The sequence below is a fragment of the Astatotilapia calliptera genome, chromosome 15 (assembly GCF_964374335.1).
Source record: "Astatotilapia calliptera chromosome 15, fAstCal68.1, whole genome shotgun sequence".
Lineage (NCBI taxonomy): Eukaryota > Metazoa > Chordata > Actinopteri > Cichliformes > Cichlidae > Astatotilapia > Astatotilapia calliptera.
The window spans coordinates 36,036,723-36,054,263 of record NC_137436.1 but is presented as its reverse complement, the minus strand read 5'-3'; positions in this window follow the sequence as shown (position 1 = coordinate 36,054,263).

Genomic DNA, 17,541 nt, shown 5'->3' with positions numbered 1-17,541 from the left:
GACACATGTGTGCATTCATTAGTGACATATTACACTCAACCCCTGAAATTCCTAGGGCACCCCAATTGTGAAAATCTGTGAATTTCGGATATGATCAAAAAATGCCTAGAAATGCCTTTAATAGTTTTAACACTAAATATGAATTTGGACAGTATCTTAGGCCTTTAAGAAGAACAAAACATGAGAACATTTAGCGAAACTCTCGAGATAGCTACACACAGTAAACTGTTAAGATGCGTGAATGCTGGACTGCATCTGCTGGAGAAGCAATAAGGAGTTACTTTAACTTAAATGTAATAAAAATCCAAAAAGAAAATTTAAAATGACTAACTATCTAACTCAGGAACCAAAATATTTAAGGTACTTAATTAGGTCAGCACAACAAAGCATCTGTCCATAAGAGTCTAATCCTAAGAGTAGCTGTGTGTGTATGTGTGCTGTGACACTTGGGCTCTTGTTTTCTTGTTTGCCTCATTAACTGTGCTTCCACTTCTTCCAAGAAATGTGTGGGTGGAACTGACCTGGTTAGACATGAAGCACACCTGAACAAGCTGGGCTCTGGAGACTATGAAACACCTCTGCAAAATAATTTCTTGGTCTTTCCTCAACTGGCTGATTGACAGTCCTGCTTGTTTCTGGACTTTTTGTTTGCTTGTTTCTTTCACTGTCTTTTGGAAGTGGGGGGCGGAGTGCACTTTGTTTTGTTTTAGGGGTTTTTTTGCACTTAACATTCATGCATTCACTCAGACACTTGTTCATTCATTTTGAAATTGTATGAATTCAGCTTGTCCAGTACACATAACTGTGCATATAATCTGGTTTCTTGGCCTTTATTAGGCCTAAGGAGACAATGGCACTGGTTTATGTTTACGTAATTCAGTTCAGTTTTATTTATATAGCAACAGTCACTTCAAGGTACCTTATATTGTCAGGTAAAGACCCTACACTTGGCAAGAGTGAGAAGGAAAAACTTCATTTTGAAAGGAAGAAACCTCTGCCAGAGCAAGGCCCAGGGAGGGGATGCCATGACTTGGTGGGGGTGAGGGAAACAGGACAAAAAAGCCACACACATTGTGGAGGAGATGCAGAGATAAATAATAACGAATGACTAAATAAAAAGTGGTGTCTAAATTCACAGGGAGTAAAAAGGGATGCGGTTACCGAGCCGTACTAGAGAGACTCCCTTTTATTTATGTAAACTCTTATATCCTTCAAAAAGCACCTATGTTTTGCAGCCCTCTCTGTAGAGTACTCAGGATTTTTCAGAACTCAATAGAATAAAATTTTATTATTTTGCACCTTGGTCATAGAATAACCTTCAGAGCACACTAAAGATGTATGCTTGTGTCTTCCTTTGAGAGTTCAGAGCTCTCTGAGAGACTTCTGTAAGTAAAGAGTGCAACTGTTATCCATAAGCCAGACCTTGTATTCATATAATGTTGACTATGACTTGTTTTGCTTTGTTTTATGAGTTTTGATCTGATATTTATTGTCAAGATGTGACTTTATAATATTGTGCCTTCTTTTCTTGAAAAACAAATGTTCATTTAAGGGTACCCCATAAAAAAAGGTTAAATAAGTAAAATGTTTGGTTTATATTCATAAAATACTTCCCATCATTGAAGACTATGTGTGGCCTCCTTTGTTTGTCACCTACACCTACCTCTATCTAGCTACCAACAGATGTATTGAATCAGCTGAAAGCTCTCTGCATTATTATTGTTATAAAAACTTTACCTACTTCAATTATCCCCTGTAAAGTGTGCTGCTGTGCACTGAACATCTGCTGCACAGTGTGGAAAGTGTGATACTCATACTTTTATTGGTTTGGTTCTCTAATGATTTAAGTGTTTTCACTCATTACATTGCACAATGCTTTAAATTAAAGTGCACATTTATTTTATTTTTAATATTTTAATACACATACAGAGTGTCACATCATAGTGCTCGTTAGTCAGCTGAAGACATCTGCTTAACAAAAAAGATGTATTTGTCTCATTGCCAAATTACAAGAGAGCAAGTAACATATTGAGTAATATTAGAGAAGGACACTCAAAAAAATAACTCTTTGAATGAACATAAAAAAAATCATGGAAAGAAATTCCATGTAATTAAATTGCTTTATTTTAGCATTATGCAATTCTGTTATTCCAACTTAATATACTTGAGTTGGACTAACTTGATTAATTAATGATGAATCAACTGTTTTACTACAGTTGAGCCCAACTTAATTTAATTGATTTGATCCAACCCATGCAAATTACGTTAGTGCAACAAAACATGCTTATTCGTAATAGAAATCCATTTATTAATCCATTAATTTTAAGTTAATTTAAAGAGTTGTTTTTTTGGAGTGTTCAACAAAGTCTAGAGTCTAGTTAACATAAAATGTTAATGGATTTATAATAACTTGCACTCCATCCATCCTCTTATCTTTACCAGGGTTGCAGTGAGGCTGGGACCTATCCCAGATGTGATAGGGTGGGAGTCAGAATACTGGACAGGTCACCAGTTTATCACAGAGAGACAGACAACCATTTGCCCTCATGTTCACAGATATTTTAGAAACACCAATTACTGCATGACTTTAACTGTGGCAGGAAACGAGAGTACCCAGATTGTAAGAGCCAATTAAAGGTTAATTTTATTGGTACTGGTAAAATGATTAGAGGAGAAATATATATGTTTGATGTTAAGAATATAATTCTAGTTGATTTTAAAATACTGTTTGTTAAATGTATAGAATAGAGAAGTGCAACATTCTAAAGCGCTTTTTAGTATTTTGAGCTTCCGGCGCACTGTAGTTACGTAGTTGAGGAGTTGGATAAGCTGGAAGCGACACAGTTTTTTGACCGAGTCTTGCCATGTAAACTAAAAGTGTCAATAAACATATTGTTTGCAAGAAGGATACTTGGACTTGCTCGCGTTTCAATGCATGTTGCCGGACTGACTCCTAACGGCGGTACAGAAGAGTGAAATAGGGACGGAGTGCCGCCGCTACACAGAGAGAACCCACTGCAAACTTGGCCACATTGCAGATTTGAACCCAAGACCTTCTTGCTACGAGGCAACAGTGCTAACTGTGCCACCGAGCTGTCAATCTAGATTTCAAAAAAATAGGGAAACTATGATTACAAGGCTTTATATAGAATTTTAAAAACCACAATAAATAGCTGAGGCATATACGTAGTGTGTGCATGGTTGTCTGTCTCTTCTAACCTTTCCTGTGGTTTGAAATCTTGTGTGATCTTGTGAATTTCGTGAATCCAGGCAACTAACCACTCTTACTAGATTGTATCATATCATCTCAACAAGAATAAATTAAGTTGCTGGATTTCATGCAGATCCTACATGATTTAATTACATTCACCACAGAAACATGAAATTATTTTGTTCACATTACAAGTTTGAGTTTTGTAAATTTAACAACCACCCAATTTCATTTTTTCGAGTGCAGGTGGATAGACTCCCACAGGGAACCAAATGTTCTTGTGCCCTTTGCTCCATGCAAATTATCAGATTCATGCATATCAATCAATCTATCATATATATATATATATATATATATATATATATATATATATATATATATATATATATATATATATATATATATATATATTAGGGGTGCAACGATATTCGTATCGATATTGAACCGTTCGATACAGTGCTTTCGGTTCGGTACGCATATGTATCGAACAATACAATTTTTTTCAATTTTTTTTTTTGTTTTTTTTGTTTGTTTTTTTTGTTTTTTTTGTGGCCCGTTTGGATCTATAGCCATCATAATTGTTGTCTTGAGGCCAAGAAAGATGCCAAGAGGATTTATTTTAAGTGGATCATCATATTGGTCCATTTGATTGACCTTTATTATAATTATGAATTTATTTTATTTTCAGTTACAAACGGGATAGACATGACTGTGGGATAGGACGGGGGAAAGAATGAAAGAAAGAGGGGGAGAGAAAGAAAGAAAACCAAAGGGGAGAAAAAAAAAGAACAATACAAAATTTGTAATTTATTTTATCAACTTTCCTTCTGACGATGCTGTCTGTGTTGAGCGCTCAGTGAATCTGCATTTGACATAAGTCAAAAAACTGAGCTTCACCGACATGTGGAGGATCGGCTGCACGGCGCTCGGACGGAAGGGAGCAACCTAACGGAAAGTAAGAGGCACTGCTTAAGGATGCTGGCAACGAACCGGATAATTCTTTGGATTATTCTGTAGAAGGAGGTAACAAACTCTCTTAGTACTTCGTGCAGTAAGAAGAAAAAGACGTTTTTTGGAGGCTTGTTAAGTCTGGTGGAAAACGAAAGTGAAACTTAACTGCGTGCTATCGTCAAACCCGATCTCTTTTTTCTTTCTTTGTCTGTGGGACTGCATGTTGTAAAACAAGATTTGATGCGGTCTATGCGGAGTTTTTGGCATGTTATGAAGATGGTTTACACTATGTCTATTAAAGATTCTAAGCAGAAGACAAATAGTGCATGCTAATTGAGCCAATAAACCCCTGCAACTTATAAGATGGCGGAGGAAAGAGAGGTGGGAAGAACATGCAAGTTAACAGAGAAAGCTTTGGAAGAAAAATTACACAGATGGATTGCCTTAAGAAGACGAACATTAGGAACAATCACAGGCAAAATAAAGGAGATAAAGATAATGATGAGTGATGCTCAGAACCTTCAAAATGTGAAAGAAATAATGGAAAGTGACTTTGCATTGGCTCTGAATGAGTTTCACAGTCACAATAACCAGGTTATGAGCCTTTTGTCTGAAGAAGAAAAATTATTTGACCAGGACAATTGGTTTGAGCCCAAAATGGCATCTATAAGAGAGTTTATGCAAACAACAAAGAAATGGATCGCAGAGGATCATAAGCATATGATTCCAAATGAAGCTGAGCAGCAGGAGCACATTACAGATGACTTGGAAGAAGCTGTTAACCCAGATGACAGCGCATCACAGGTTGGAGCTAGAAAGGATGCAGTTCATAGCTCGCGTGGGTCTCAAGTCAGCCGAGCATCTACAACATCTAGAGTTTCCTCCACTCGTGCTAAACAGGAGGCAGAACACGCAGCCTTGCTGGAACGAGCCGCAGCATTGAAGAAAAGGCAAGAACTTGAGTTGGAGTTGGCCAGGATTAGGCAACATCTTGAGCTGGAAACAGCAAGAGTCAAAGCGGAAAAGGAAGAGTTAGAGTTGGAGACTGCACTAGCGGAAAGTCAAGCAAAATTAAAGGTGCTCAAAGAATATGAAAGATCTGAAGATGGTCTGAGCAGTTATGTGTCAATACAAAGATCGCAAGGTCGAGAAGTTAAAAAGGAAAGAGTTGGCATAATGCTCCCACAACAAGCTGATGTGAGTAGTCACGCTAATTCACAAGTGCAAAACTCACAGGTACCACAACTGTCTCATCCAGTCTCCACTCATGGGCTTAATGCTCACGTTGACAGAAGTGATGATCTATTGTCAGTCATGCAGAAACAGAATGTAATCACTGAGTTACTAGTGAAACAGCAGCAGTTGGCTCAGTTGCCATCAAAGGACATTCCGGTTTTTAAAGGTGATGCACTACAGTATAAGGCCTTCATAAGAGCCTTCGAACATGCAGTAGAGCAAAAGACTGATAACGAGCAAGATAAGCTGTATTTTTTGGAACAGTTCACTGCTGGCGAACCACAGGAGCTAATTCGCAGTTGTGTACACATGACTCCTAGCAAAGGTTACCGTGAGGCCAGACGGTTGCTACATAAGCACTATGGAGATGAGCTAAGGATCGCAAGCGCATTCATTGAGAAAGCACTCAAATGGCCGCAAGTGAAAAATGACGATGCAAAGGCATTAAATGCCTATGCTATGTTCCTGACTGGCTGTCGCAACACCATGGAGGATGTTGAATTTTTGGAAGAGATGGATAATCCAACCAATCTACGCACAGTGATATCCAAGCTGCCCTACAAAACCAGAGAACGTTGGCGCGTAGAAGCATTTGAACTCCAAGAAAAGAGGGGCAAAAGAGCAAGATTTGCAGATTTGGTGAACTTTATAGACCGCCAGGCTAAAATAGCTATGGATCCACTCTTTGGTAATATCCCAGACAACCGTGCAGCGACAAGTGGAAAGACTGACCAAAAGGAAAAATATCCAGCAAAGAAGGAGTTTCGAGGAAGCAGTTTTGCCACCAACATTTCCGCCGAGAACAAAAGACTGCAAAAAACAAACGTTAAAACTGAAAATTCAATCAAGACAGCAAGTGCCTTTGAGAAGCCATGTTTGTATTGTCAGCAGCCTCACACTCTTGCTTCTTGTGGAAAGATTAAGAATCAACCACACAAAGAACGTGTGGATTTCTTGAAGTCAAAGGGACTCTGTTTTGGATGTTTGGTTTCTGGGCATCTCAGCAAGTTCTGCAAGCGCAGAATGGAATGTAAAGAGTGTTCACTAAAGCACCCAGACATTCTGCACATGGGGAAAAAAGAAAGTTCTGTGGAAACAGAAAGGGAGGATGTTACTGATGGTAATGAGGCACCTTGTGCTCAAGTTCCTGTCAGTCAAGAGACTTGTGGGCTTACAGGGGCCGGAGAAGAGGAGTGTGTGCTCTCTATAGTACCAGTCAGGATCAAATCTAAAATGAGTGATAAATATATAGAGACATATGCCTTTTTGGACCCGGGAAGCACGGCAACATTCTGCACGGAAGATCTACAAAGGAAACTGAATGTTAACCCTTTAAGACCTACCATAGAACCAAGTCCGCCAGAGCTTATATTATATTTTTACATGCTGTGGAGCCATTTTTGGGAGCATTTCAAGTTGCTATACATCAATACAACCATTATAGCCCAGATTTTAATAATATGTATTCATTAAGTGCATAGTAATTACATAAATTGCAAAAAAGTGCAATAAACTACAAAAAAATTGAAAATTGTTTTTGATTTTTTAACATATATTTGTAGTTAGAGAAATTTAAGAGGCTTATCCCTCAAAACTGTAAATACAAAAAAGTTGCACAAAATAGTTTCCCACCACAGGAAATTTATTTTGAGTGTCTTCATAGTTTTATTTTTGAAATACACCAATTTGCAGGAAAAACAAAAATAAATATTATACTGCAAATTTGCAAAAAAGCAGCATATGCATCAAAATAAACTATTTCCAGCAGTGCAATATGAGTCCTAAGCATCCCAGAAACGACACAGAAAGTCATAAAGTCAAAGATAACTTTTAAAAAGAGCAGTATAAGCCCTGAGGCCCTGATCGCAAAAAAGACTACATTTCCGCGAAAATGACGTCACTTCCGGTTTCGGCCAGGTAATGGCGGAAATGCAAAAGTTCACGCTGACGTCTATTCCAACGTAGGAAGTGTTTTGAACAGCTGATCGGACCAGCAAAGCGTGTTTCTGGAATATTATGTTTTTGTTCCTGCAAGCGCTTTTTATGCAGTTTTTGCAAAGCTTTACGTGGAAGGAAACCGTGACCTAGGACAAGCTGATGGCACAATATGTAAGTACAACTCCTCCGGTTTCATATGCAAAAAAAATTTTTGCGCTAGCTTACGTGGTTGCAGTGCTACCGGGATTTAAAAATAGTTACGCATAACAGAGCGTTCCCGCTCCGATCGGCTCTAAAGGGTTAAAGGAAAGCCTACACGGATACTTCTAAGTACCATGAGTCAAGAAAAACCAGGAGAACAGAAACTCATGAACAGTTTTGTTATATCAGACCTGGAAGTGTGTGGGTTGGAAGATTCCAAGTTCGTTGACTTACCCAAGGTGTTCACTCACACTAGTATACCTGTGAGTAGTGGAAACATACCCAAGCAGTCAGACATCCAGAAGTGGCCTTATCTACATGAAGTGAGGCTACCAGAGATAGAGGCTAATGTAGACCTGCTTATAGGAGCCAACTGTGCAAAAGCAATGGAGCCATGGCGTGTCATTAATGGACAAAATGGAGGTCCTTATGCAGTGAAGACCACCATTGGTTGGGTTGTGAATGGACCCATAAGAAAAGAACTAAATGACTCAGAAAACAAAGAACCGCATTTCTCAGTGAGCCGAATCTCCTTAGTGGAAGTTGAGAAGCTACTGGTCCAACAGTATAACATCGATTTTTCAGAACGTAATTATGATGACAAAGAGGAAATGTCACAAGAAGACAAACAGTTTCTACGAGCGGTAGAAAAGACAACGACCTTCGAAAATGGACACTATAACATTGGATTGCCACTTAAGAATGAGAATCTTCAAATGCCAAACAACCATTGTGTTGCGGAGCAGCGGATAGCATGTTTGTTCAGAAAGTTTAAGAAGAATCCTCAGTTTTTTGAAGATTATAAGTGCTTCATGGAAAACATCATCACCGAGGGCTATGCAGTTCCAGTGCCAGACCACCAGTTGAGCCGTGACGACAACAGAGTGTTCTATATACCACACCATGGGGTGTATCACCCGAAGAAGAGAAAGTTACGGGTCGTGTTTGACTGTACGGCTTCATACCAGGATATGTCTCTAAACAAGGAGTTACTGCAGGGACCGGATCTGACTAACACACTGGTGGGTGTTCTTTTAAGATTCCGTGAAGAGCCAGTAGCGCTGATGGCAGACATTGAATCAATGTTTTACCAAGTCAACGTACCAGAAAGAGATGCTGATCTTCTTCGTTTTCTCTGGTGGCCAGATGGCAAGCTGGATGAGCCCATGAAGAAATATAGGATGATGGTGCACCTCTTTGGAGCTACTTCCTCACCAAGTGCTTCTTCCTTGTGATCTTCTGCCGTTCTTCTTAGCGCATATGAGGCATATGCGCTAAGAAGAACGGCAGAAGATCACAAGGAAGAAGCATCGCCAGAAGCTGTTCAGACAGTCCTGTGCAACTTCTACGTAGATGACTGTCTTAAAAGTGTAGCTACAGAAGAGGCTGCAGTGAAATTAGTCAGTGATCTTTGTGCTCTGTGTACCAGTGGAGGGTTTACATTAACAAAATGGACAAGTAACAGTAGGAAAGTGTTGATGTCAATTCCTGAAGAACACAGAGCCAACGAGGTGAAAGATCTGGATCTTAGGCATGACACTTTGCCAGTTGAGAGAACTCTAGGTGTACAGTGGAACACAGAAACAGATAACTTCACTTACACTATAAGGTTGCAAGACAAGCCAATGACACGAAGAGGCATTTTGTCAGTCATTAATTCAATTTATGACCCTCTTGGCTTTCTAGCACCAGTCATCTTGCCTGCAAAGCTTTTGTTGAAAGATCTCTGTAAAGAGCAGCATGGTTGGGACAAAGAGATCAATGAAAAGCATGCAAAAATTTGGAAAAAATGGAAAGAAGACATTGTACTCCTCTCCAACTTCCATGTGAGTAGATGCCTAAAGCCTACAGGTTTCGGATGCACTGTTGTTGCACAGTTGCACCATTTTTCCGATGCTTCAGATTACGCATATGGAACTGTCTCTTACCTGTTGATGGAAAATAGACAAGGCAAGAGACATTGTGCCTTTCTCATTGGGAAATCCAGAGTTTCTCCGCTCAAGCAAGTCACAATTCCTAGGCTTGAGCTGACTGCAGCAGTGATTTCAGTGAGGATGGACAGATTACTGCGACAAGAACTTCAAGTTCCTCTGCAACAATCAGTCTTTTGGACGGACAGCACAACTGTGCTTAGATACATTGATAGCGAAACATCTCGCTTCAAAACATTTGTTGCAAATAGAGTTTCACTGATTCGAGAAGCAACCAAGCCATCGCAATGGAAGTATGTGACATCGGCAGAAAATCCTGCAGATCAAGCAAGCAGAGGCTTAAAGGCAAAAGATCTGTTGGAAGGAGGTTCATGGATTCACGGGCCGAACTATCTTCTAGATGAAAACGAATGGCCAGAACAGCCAGTGAGAAAGAAGGAAAACCTTCAAAATGATCCAGAAGTCAAGACTTCAGCAACGGTTAATATACTGACAGTTGAGGAAGGCATGGAACCAATGAAACGTGTGATAGACTACTATTCAGACTGGAATAAACTGAAAAGAGCAGTAGCCTGGATAATGAAGCTAAGCAAGGTGCTGTGGATGTTAAAAGAAGAAAGAAAACAGTACTCAAAAATAGTACAGAAAAATGAAAATGATTCTGAAAAGCAAAAGTTAAAGTTGCAAGTGCACATGAGGACATTTAAATCTGCAATGGGAAAGAAAGCGCTTGCTTTGGAGGATCTTGAGGCTGCCGAATCACTAATCGTTCGTTTCAGCCAGATCAAAATCCTACAGGAGGGAGGACAGCTCAGTTGTAGCAGCCAGCTGTTCAAATTAGACCCAGTTCTTCGGGATGGGATGCTGAGAGTTGGCGGCAGACTCAATAAATCAGGCTTGCCAGAAAATGCTAAACAACCAGCAATTCTTTCTAAACACAGCAAAATCTCTGAAATCATTTTGAGAGACATCCATCAACGAACTGGTCACTGCGGTCGCAATTATGTGCTGGCGCAATTGCGATGCAGATATTGGATTCCTCAAGCCAATTCGGCAATTAGAAAGATAATCAACAAATGTCAAACTTGCCGTAGGATTTCTGGAAGGGTTGGTGAGCAGAAGATGGCAGACTTACCTGAAGACCGTCTTCTACCAGACAAAGCTCCGTTTACAAACACTGGTGTCGACTACTTTGGCCCATTTGATGTCAAGCGGGGCCGGGGTACTGTCAAAAGATATGGTGTCATGTTTACCTGCCTCATTCTCAGAGCTGTGCATATTGAAGTTGCAGACAGTCTTGACACAGACTCCTGTATCAACGCGATTCGACGTTTCATCTGCAGAAGAGGTCAAGTTACCATCATGAGGTCAGATAATGGCACAAACTTTGTGGCAGCGGAAAGGGAGTTGAGGGAAGCCATTCAAAGACTGGATAACGACAAAATAGAAAGAGTCCTACAACCAAAAGGTATAAAGTGGATTTTTAACAGCCCGGCTGCTTCACATCAAGGTGGAGTTTGGGAGAGACAAATTCGAACAGTGCGTCAGATTCTCAGCGCTCTCTTGAAGGAACAAGTGCCAAATGAAGATTGTCTTCATACAATAATGTGTGAGATTGAAAGCATCATTAATGGCAGACCTCTCACAAGCGTCTCAGATGACATAAATGACGTTGAAGCTTTAACGCCGAGCCATCTGTTGCTGCTTAAGTCACAGCCCCTCATGCCTCCAGGTGTCTTCAACAAAAATGATGCATACACCAGAAAAAGATGGAGACAGGTTCAATATCTAGCAGATTTGTTTTGGACCAGATGGACTCGTGAATATCTTCCACTTCTGCAAGAGCGCCAGAAGTGGCTGAAACTAAGGAGAAACTTCGTGGTCGGAGATCTTGTGCTGCTGGTGGACAGTTCTTCTCCACGCAACTCCTGGCTCATGGGGAGAGTGGTTGAGACGTTGCCAGACTCAAGTGGAACAGTCCGAAGATTGAAAGTAAAAACTAAAAGCAACATCCTGGAAAGACCTGTTAACAAGTTGTGTCTTCTGGAGGAGGCTTCATCTGAGCGATGAAGAGAAGGAATGTTTGTTCATGGACATTACGATTAGGTTGGCTCTTAATGATTGATGTGTAAGTTAGTAATTGTTTAGTTCTCTCGCCTAACCAATTAGGGGCCGGATGATGTAAGAGCCAATTAAAGGTTAATTTTATTGGTACTGGTAAAATGATTAGAGGAGAAATATATATGTTTGATGTTAAGAATATAATTCTAGTTGATTTTAAAATACTGTTTGTTAAATGTATAGAATAGAGAAGTGCAACATTCTAAAGCGCTTTTTAGTATTTTGAGCTTCCGGCGCACTGTAGTTACGTAGTTGAGGAGTTGGATAAGCTGGAAGCGACACAGTTTTTTGACCGAGTCTTGCCATGTAAACTAAAAGTGTCAATAAACATATTGTTTGCAAGAAGGATACTTGGACTTGCTCGCGTTTCAATGCATGTTGCCGGACTGACTCCTAACGGCGGTACAGAAGAGTGAAATAGGGACGGAGTGCCGCCGCTACACAGAGAGAACCCACTGCAAACTTGGCCACATTGCAGATTTGAACCCAAGACCTTCTTGCTACGAGGCAACAGTGCTAACTGTGCCACCGAGCTGTCAATCTAGACTTCAAAAAAATAGGGAAACTATGATTACAAGGCTTTATATAGAATTTTAAAAACCACAATAAATAGCTGAGGCATATACGTAGTGTGTGCATGGTTGTCTGTCTCTTCTAACCTTTCCTGTGGTTTGAAATCTTGTGTGATCTTGTGAATTTCGTGAATCCAGGCAACTAACCACTCTTACTAGATTGTATCATATCATCTCAACAAGAATAAATTAAGTTGCTGGATTTCATGCAGATCCTACATGATTTAATTACATTCACCACAGAAACATGAAATTATTTTGTTCACATTACAAGTTTGAATTTTGTAAATTTAACAACCACCCAATTTCATTTTTTCGAGTGCAGGTGGATAGACTCCCACAGGGAACCAAATGTTCTTGTGCCCTTTGCTCCATGCAAATTATCAGATTCATGCATATCAATCAATCTATCATATATAAACACCCAGCACGCCCCTGCGGGCGGTTTATCCTTCAAGCTCGGGTCCTCTACCAGAGGCCTGGGAGCTTGAGGGTCCTGCGCAGTATCTTAGCTGTTCCCAGGACTGTGCTCTTCTGGACAGAGATCTCCGATGTTGTTCCTGGGATCTGCTGGAGCCACTCGCCTCGCTTGGGAGTCACCGCACCTAGTGCTCCGATTACCACGGGGACCACCGTTACCTTCACCCTCCACATCCTCTCGAGCTCTTCTCTGAGCCCTTGGTATTTCTCCAGCTTCTCGTGTTCCTTCTTCCTGATATTACTGTCATTCGGAACCGCTACATCGATCACTACGGCCATCTTCTTCTGTTTGTCTACCACCACTATGTCCGGTTGGTTAGCCACCACCATTTTGTCCGTCTCTATCTGGAAGTCCCACAGGATCTTAGCTCGGTCATTCTCCACCACCCTTGGGGGCATCTCCCATTTTGACCTCGGGACTTCCAGGTTATACTCGGCACAGATGTTCCTGTACACTATGCCGGCCACTTGGTTATGGCGTTCCATGTATGCCTTGCCTGCTAGCATCTTGCACCCTGCTGTTATGTGCTGGATTGTCTCTGGGGCATCTTTACACAGCCTGCACCTGGGGTCTTGCCTGGTGTGATAGACCCCAGCCTCTATGGATCTTGTGCTCAGAGCTTGTTCTTGTGCTGCCATGATTAGTGCCTCTGTGCTGTCTTTCAGTCCAGCTTTGTCCAGCCACTGGTAGGATTTCTGGATATCAGCCACCTCCTCTATCTGCCGGTGGTACATACCGTGCAGGGGCCTGTCCTTCCATGATGGTTCCTCGTCTCCCTCCTCTTTCTTGGGTTTCTGCTGCCTGAGGTATTCACTGAGCACTCGGTCAGTTGGGGCCATCTTCCCAATGTATTCTTGGATGTTCCTTGTCTCATCCTGGACTGTGGTGCTGACACTCACCAGTCCCCGGCCCCCTTCCTTCCGCTTACCGTACAGCCTCAGGGTGCTGGATTTGGGGTGAAACCCTCCATGCATGGTAAGGAGCTTTCTTGTCTTTATGTCAGTGGCTTCTATCTCCTCCTTTGGCCAGCCTATTACCCCAGCAGGGTAACTGATAACGGGCAGGGCGTACGTGTTGATGGCCCGGATCTTGTTCTTACCATTCAGCTGACTCCTCAGGACTTGCCTGACCCTCTGCAGGTACTTGGTGGTTGCAGCCTTTCTAGCGGCCTCTTCATGGTTCCCATTCGCCTGTGGGATCCCCAAGTACTTGTAACTGTCCTCTATGTCTGCAATGTTGCCTTCTGGTAGTTCAATCCCCTCAGTTCTGACTACCTTCCCTCTCTTTTTTACCATCCGACTACACTTCTCCAGTCCGAACGACATTCCAATGTCATTGCTGTATAGCCTGGTAGTGTGGATCAGTGAATCGATGTCTCGTTCACTCTTGGCATACAGCTTGATGTCATCCATGTACAGGAGGTGGCTGACAACTGCTCCGTTCTGTAGTCGGTATCCGTAGCCAGTCTTGTTAATGATCTCACTGAGGGGGTTCAGGCCTATGCAGAACAGCAGTGGGGACAGAGCATCTCCTTGGTAGATCCCGCACTTGATGGTGACTTGTGCTATGGGCTTGGAGTTGGCCTCTAGTGTTGTACGCCACATCCCCATTGAGTTCCTGATGAAGGCTCTTAGGGTCCCATTGATCTTGTACAATTCTAGGCATTCCAGTATCCAGCTGTGGGGCATTGAGTCATAGGCCTTCTTGTAATCAATCCAGGCAGTGCACAGGTTGGTCAGTCTGGTCTTGCAGTCTCGGCTGATTGTTCTGTCTACCAGTAGCTGGTGTTTTGCGCCTCTGGTATTCTTGCCAATTCCTTTCTGTGTCCCGCTCATGTATTGACCCATGTGCCTGTTCATCTTAGCCGATATGATGCCTGACAGGAGCTTCCATGTAGTACTGAGGCAGGTTATTGGTCGGTAGTTGGAGGGGACCGGTCCCTTCTTGGGGTCCTTGGGGATCAGGACCGTCCGGCCTTCAGTTAGCCATTCCGGGTGTCTCTCGTTAACTAGCAGCTCGTTCATTTGTGCTGCCAGACGCTCGTGGAGTGCAGTCAGCTTCTTCAGCCAGTAGGCGTGAACCATGTCGGGCCCTGGTGCTGTCCAACTCTTCATACTGGAGACCCTTTCTTGGATATCTGCCACTGTGATGGTTACTGGACCCTGTTCAGGGAGGTCGCTGTGGTCAGCCCTCAGATCCTCTAGCCACTGAGCATTGCCGTTATGGGTTGCATCCTTCTCCCATATGCTCTTCCAGTATTGCTCCGTCTCCAGCCTTGGTGGTGCTGTTCTCTTATTGTTCCCTTGCCACTGAGAGTACACCTTTGCTGGTTCTATCTCTCTGGTGTACCTCCTCAAGCGGCTGGCCAAGGCTGTGAGTCTTTGCTTGGCAGTTTCCAAGGCCTCAGGTATGGACAGCTTGCTGTATTTCTTAGGCACCTTATTTGTCGCACCTTTCTGCAACTCCGTTAGTTGGCTAACCTCCCTCCGTGCTACTTTGATCTTACCCTCTAGCCTCCTTCTCCATGGAGGGTACTGCCCCTTGTCGCTGTTCAACTTGTAGCCAAGCATCTCACTGATCACTGTTGCCGTATTGTAGATCAGCTTGTTAGTGTCGGTAATCGTGGTTGTAGGTATTGCCCGTAGTGCTGCATTAACATCATCTAGCAGACCTTCTGAGGGAACTTCACGTAATCTTTTCGAATGTTGGAACACTGAGCTACTACTTGTTTCGCCGTCATTGTGGATGTTGGGTATCGTAGAATCCATAGGTCCCTCATCCTATTCATGTAGCCCCTTCCGCCGCGGTTACTATGACTCAATGCCCCACAGCTGGATACTGGAATGCCTAGAATTGTACAAGATCAATGGGACCCTAAGAGCCTTCATCAGGAACTCAATGGGGATGTGGCATACAACACTAGAGGCCAACTCCAAGCCCATAGCACAAGTCACCATCAAGTGCGGGATCTACCAAGGAGATGCTCTGTCCCCACTGCTGTTCTGCATAGGCCTGAACCCCCTCAGTGAGATCATTTTTTTTTTTTTTTTTTTTTTTTCTAAATGACATCAGAAACAGCAGTATGCGACATTACGTGATGGCAGAGCTTCAGTTCATCCTTTGTCATTTTTTTTTTTTTTTAATAAATAGGACAGGGGGAATGAATGAGAGAGAGAGGGGGAGAGAAAGAAAGAAAGAAAACCAAAGGGGAGAAGAGACGGTGAGAAGGGGGGGGAAGAGAGACAAAAAAAAAAAAAAAACTCCTGGGTCACCTGTATGGAGAAAAAACAAACAAACAAACAAACAAACAAAAACAAACAGAGGAGACAGCAAACAACAAAGAGCAACATAATAATAGAGAAAACAAAGCACCATCACAATAAACTAGCTAGTCATAGATATCAGTATTTACTAAGTAATAAACGATATTGTGCAGCACGCAAGATAGACAGCGCACAGTGTGCTTTGAGGCAGCAGCCAAGAAAGCTTTAGTCCGCGTCTGTGAATACCCATGTGTGCATACCTGTGTGGATCAGCATGCTTGCATTCCAAAGGTTTCTCCATGTAATGATCTGCTAGGGAGTGTGGGGGGGCCACAGCCCCTTCCTCCAGGGTGTGAAGCGGGTATGGAGGAGATCAAAACTCCAGACATCCAGAGGCCCCCAGAACACAAGAGACCATGGAAGACCAACAGAGGGGCAGCCGCGCCACTGTCCCAGTAAGAGCTGAGGAGAGTCCCAGATGAGGGCTCGCCCAGCAGCCGCGGAGCAGAAGTCAGGGGGAGTTGCAGTGACGCGCCCGTGAGCTCCGCAGGCCCCCAGCTGCGCCTGAGTGACCGAGCCCTAGGCCGAGAGGCCGGGGGCACCCCACCTCCAAAGGGGCCCGAGCGAGCCCCAGGCCCCAGGCCCCGACAAGCGGCCGCCAAGGAGTGAGCCGGTGTGTACCCGGACGCCCACCCCCAGACACAGTGAGATCATTAACAAGACTGGCTACGGATACCGACTACGGAACTGAGCAGTTGTCAGCCACCTCCTGTACATGGATGACATCAAGCTGTATGCCAAGAGTGAACGAGACATCGATTCACTGATCCACACTACCAGGCTATACAGCAATGACATTGGAATGTCGTTCGGACTGGAGAAGTGTAGTCGGATGGTATCAAAGAGAGGGAAGGTAGTCAGAACTGAGGGGATTGAACTACCAGAAGGCATCATTGCAGACATAGAGGACAGTTACAAGTACCTGGGGATCCCGCAGGCAAATGGGAACCATGAAGAGGCCGCTAGAAAGGCTGCAACCACCAAGTACCTGCAGAGGGTCAGGCAAGTCCTGAGGAGTCAGCTGAATGGTAAGAACAAGATCTGAGCCATCAACACGTACGCCCTGCCCGTGATCAGGTACCCTGCTGGGGTAATAGGCTGGCCAAAGGAGGAGATAGAAGCCACTGACATAAAGACAAGAAAGCTCCTTACCATGCATGGAGGGTTTCACCCCAAGTCCAGCACCCTGAGGCTGTACGCTAAGCGGAAGGAAGGGGGCCGGGGACTGGTGAGTGTCAGCACCACAGTCCAGGATGAGACAAGGAACATCCAAGAATACATTGGGAAGATGGCCCCAACTGACCGAGTGCTCAGTAAATACCTCAGGCAGCAGAAACCCAAGAAAGAGGAGGGAGACGAGGAACCATCATGGAAGGACAGGCCCCTGCACGGTATGTACCACCGGCAGATAGAGGAGGTGGCTGATATCCAGAAATCCTACCAGTGGCTGGACAAAGCTGGACTGAAAGACAGCACAGAGGCACTAATCATGGCAGCACAAGAACAAGCTCTGAGCACAAGATCCATAGAGGCTGGGGTCTATCACACCAGGCAAGACCCCAGGTGCAGGCTGTGT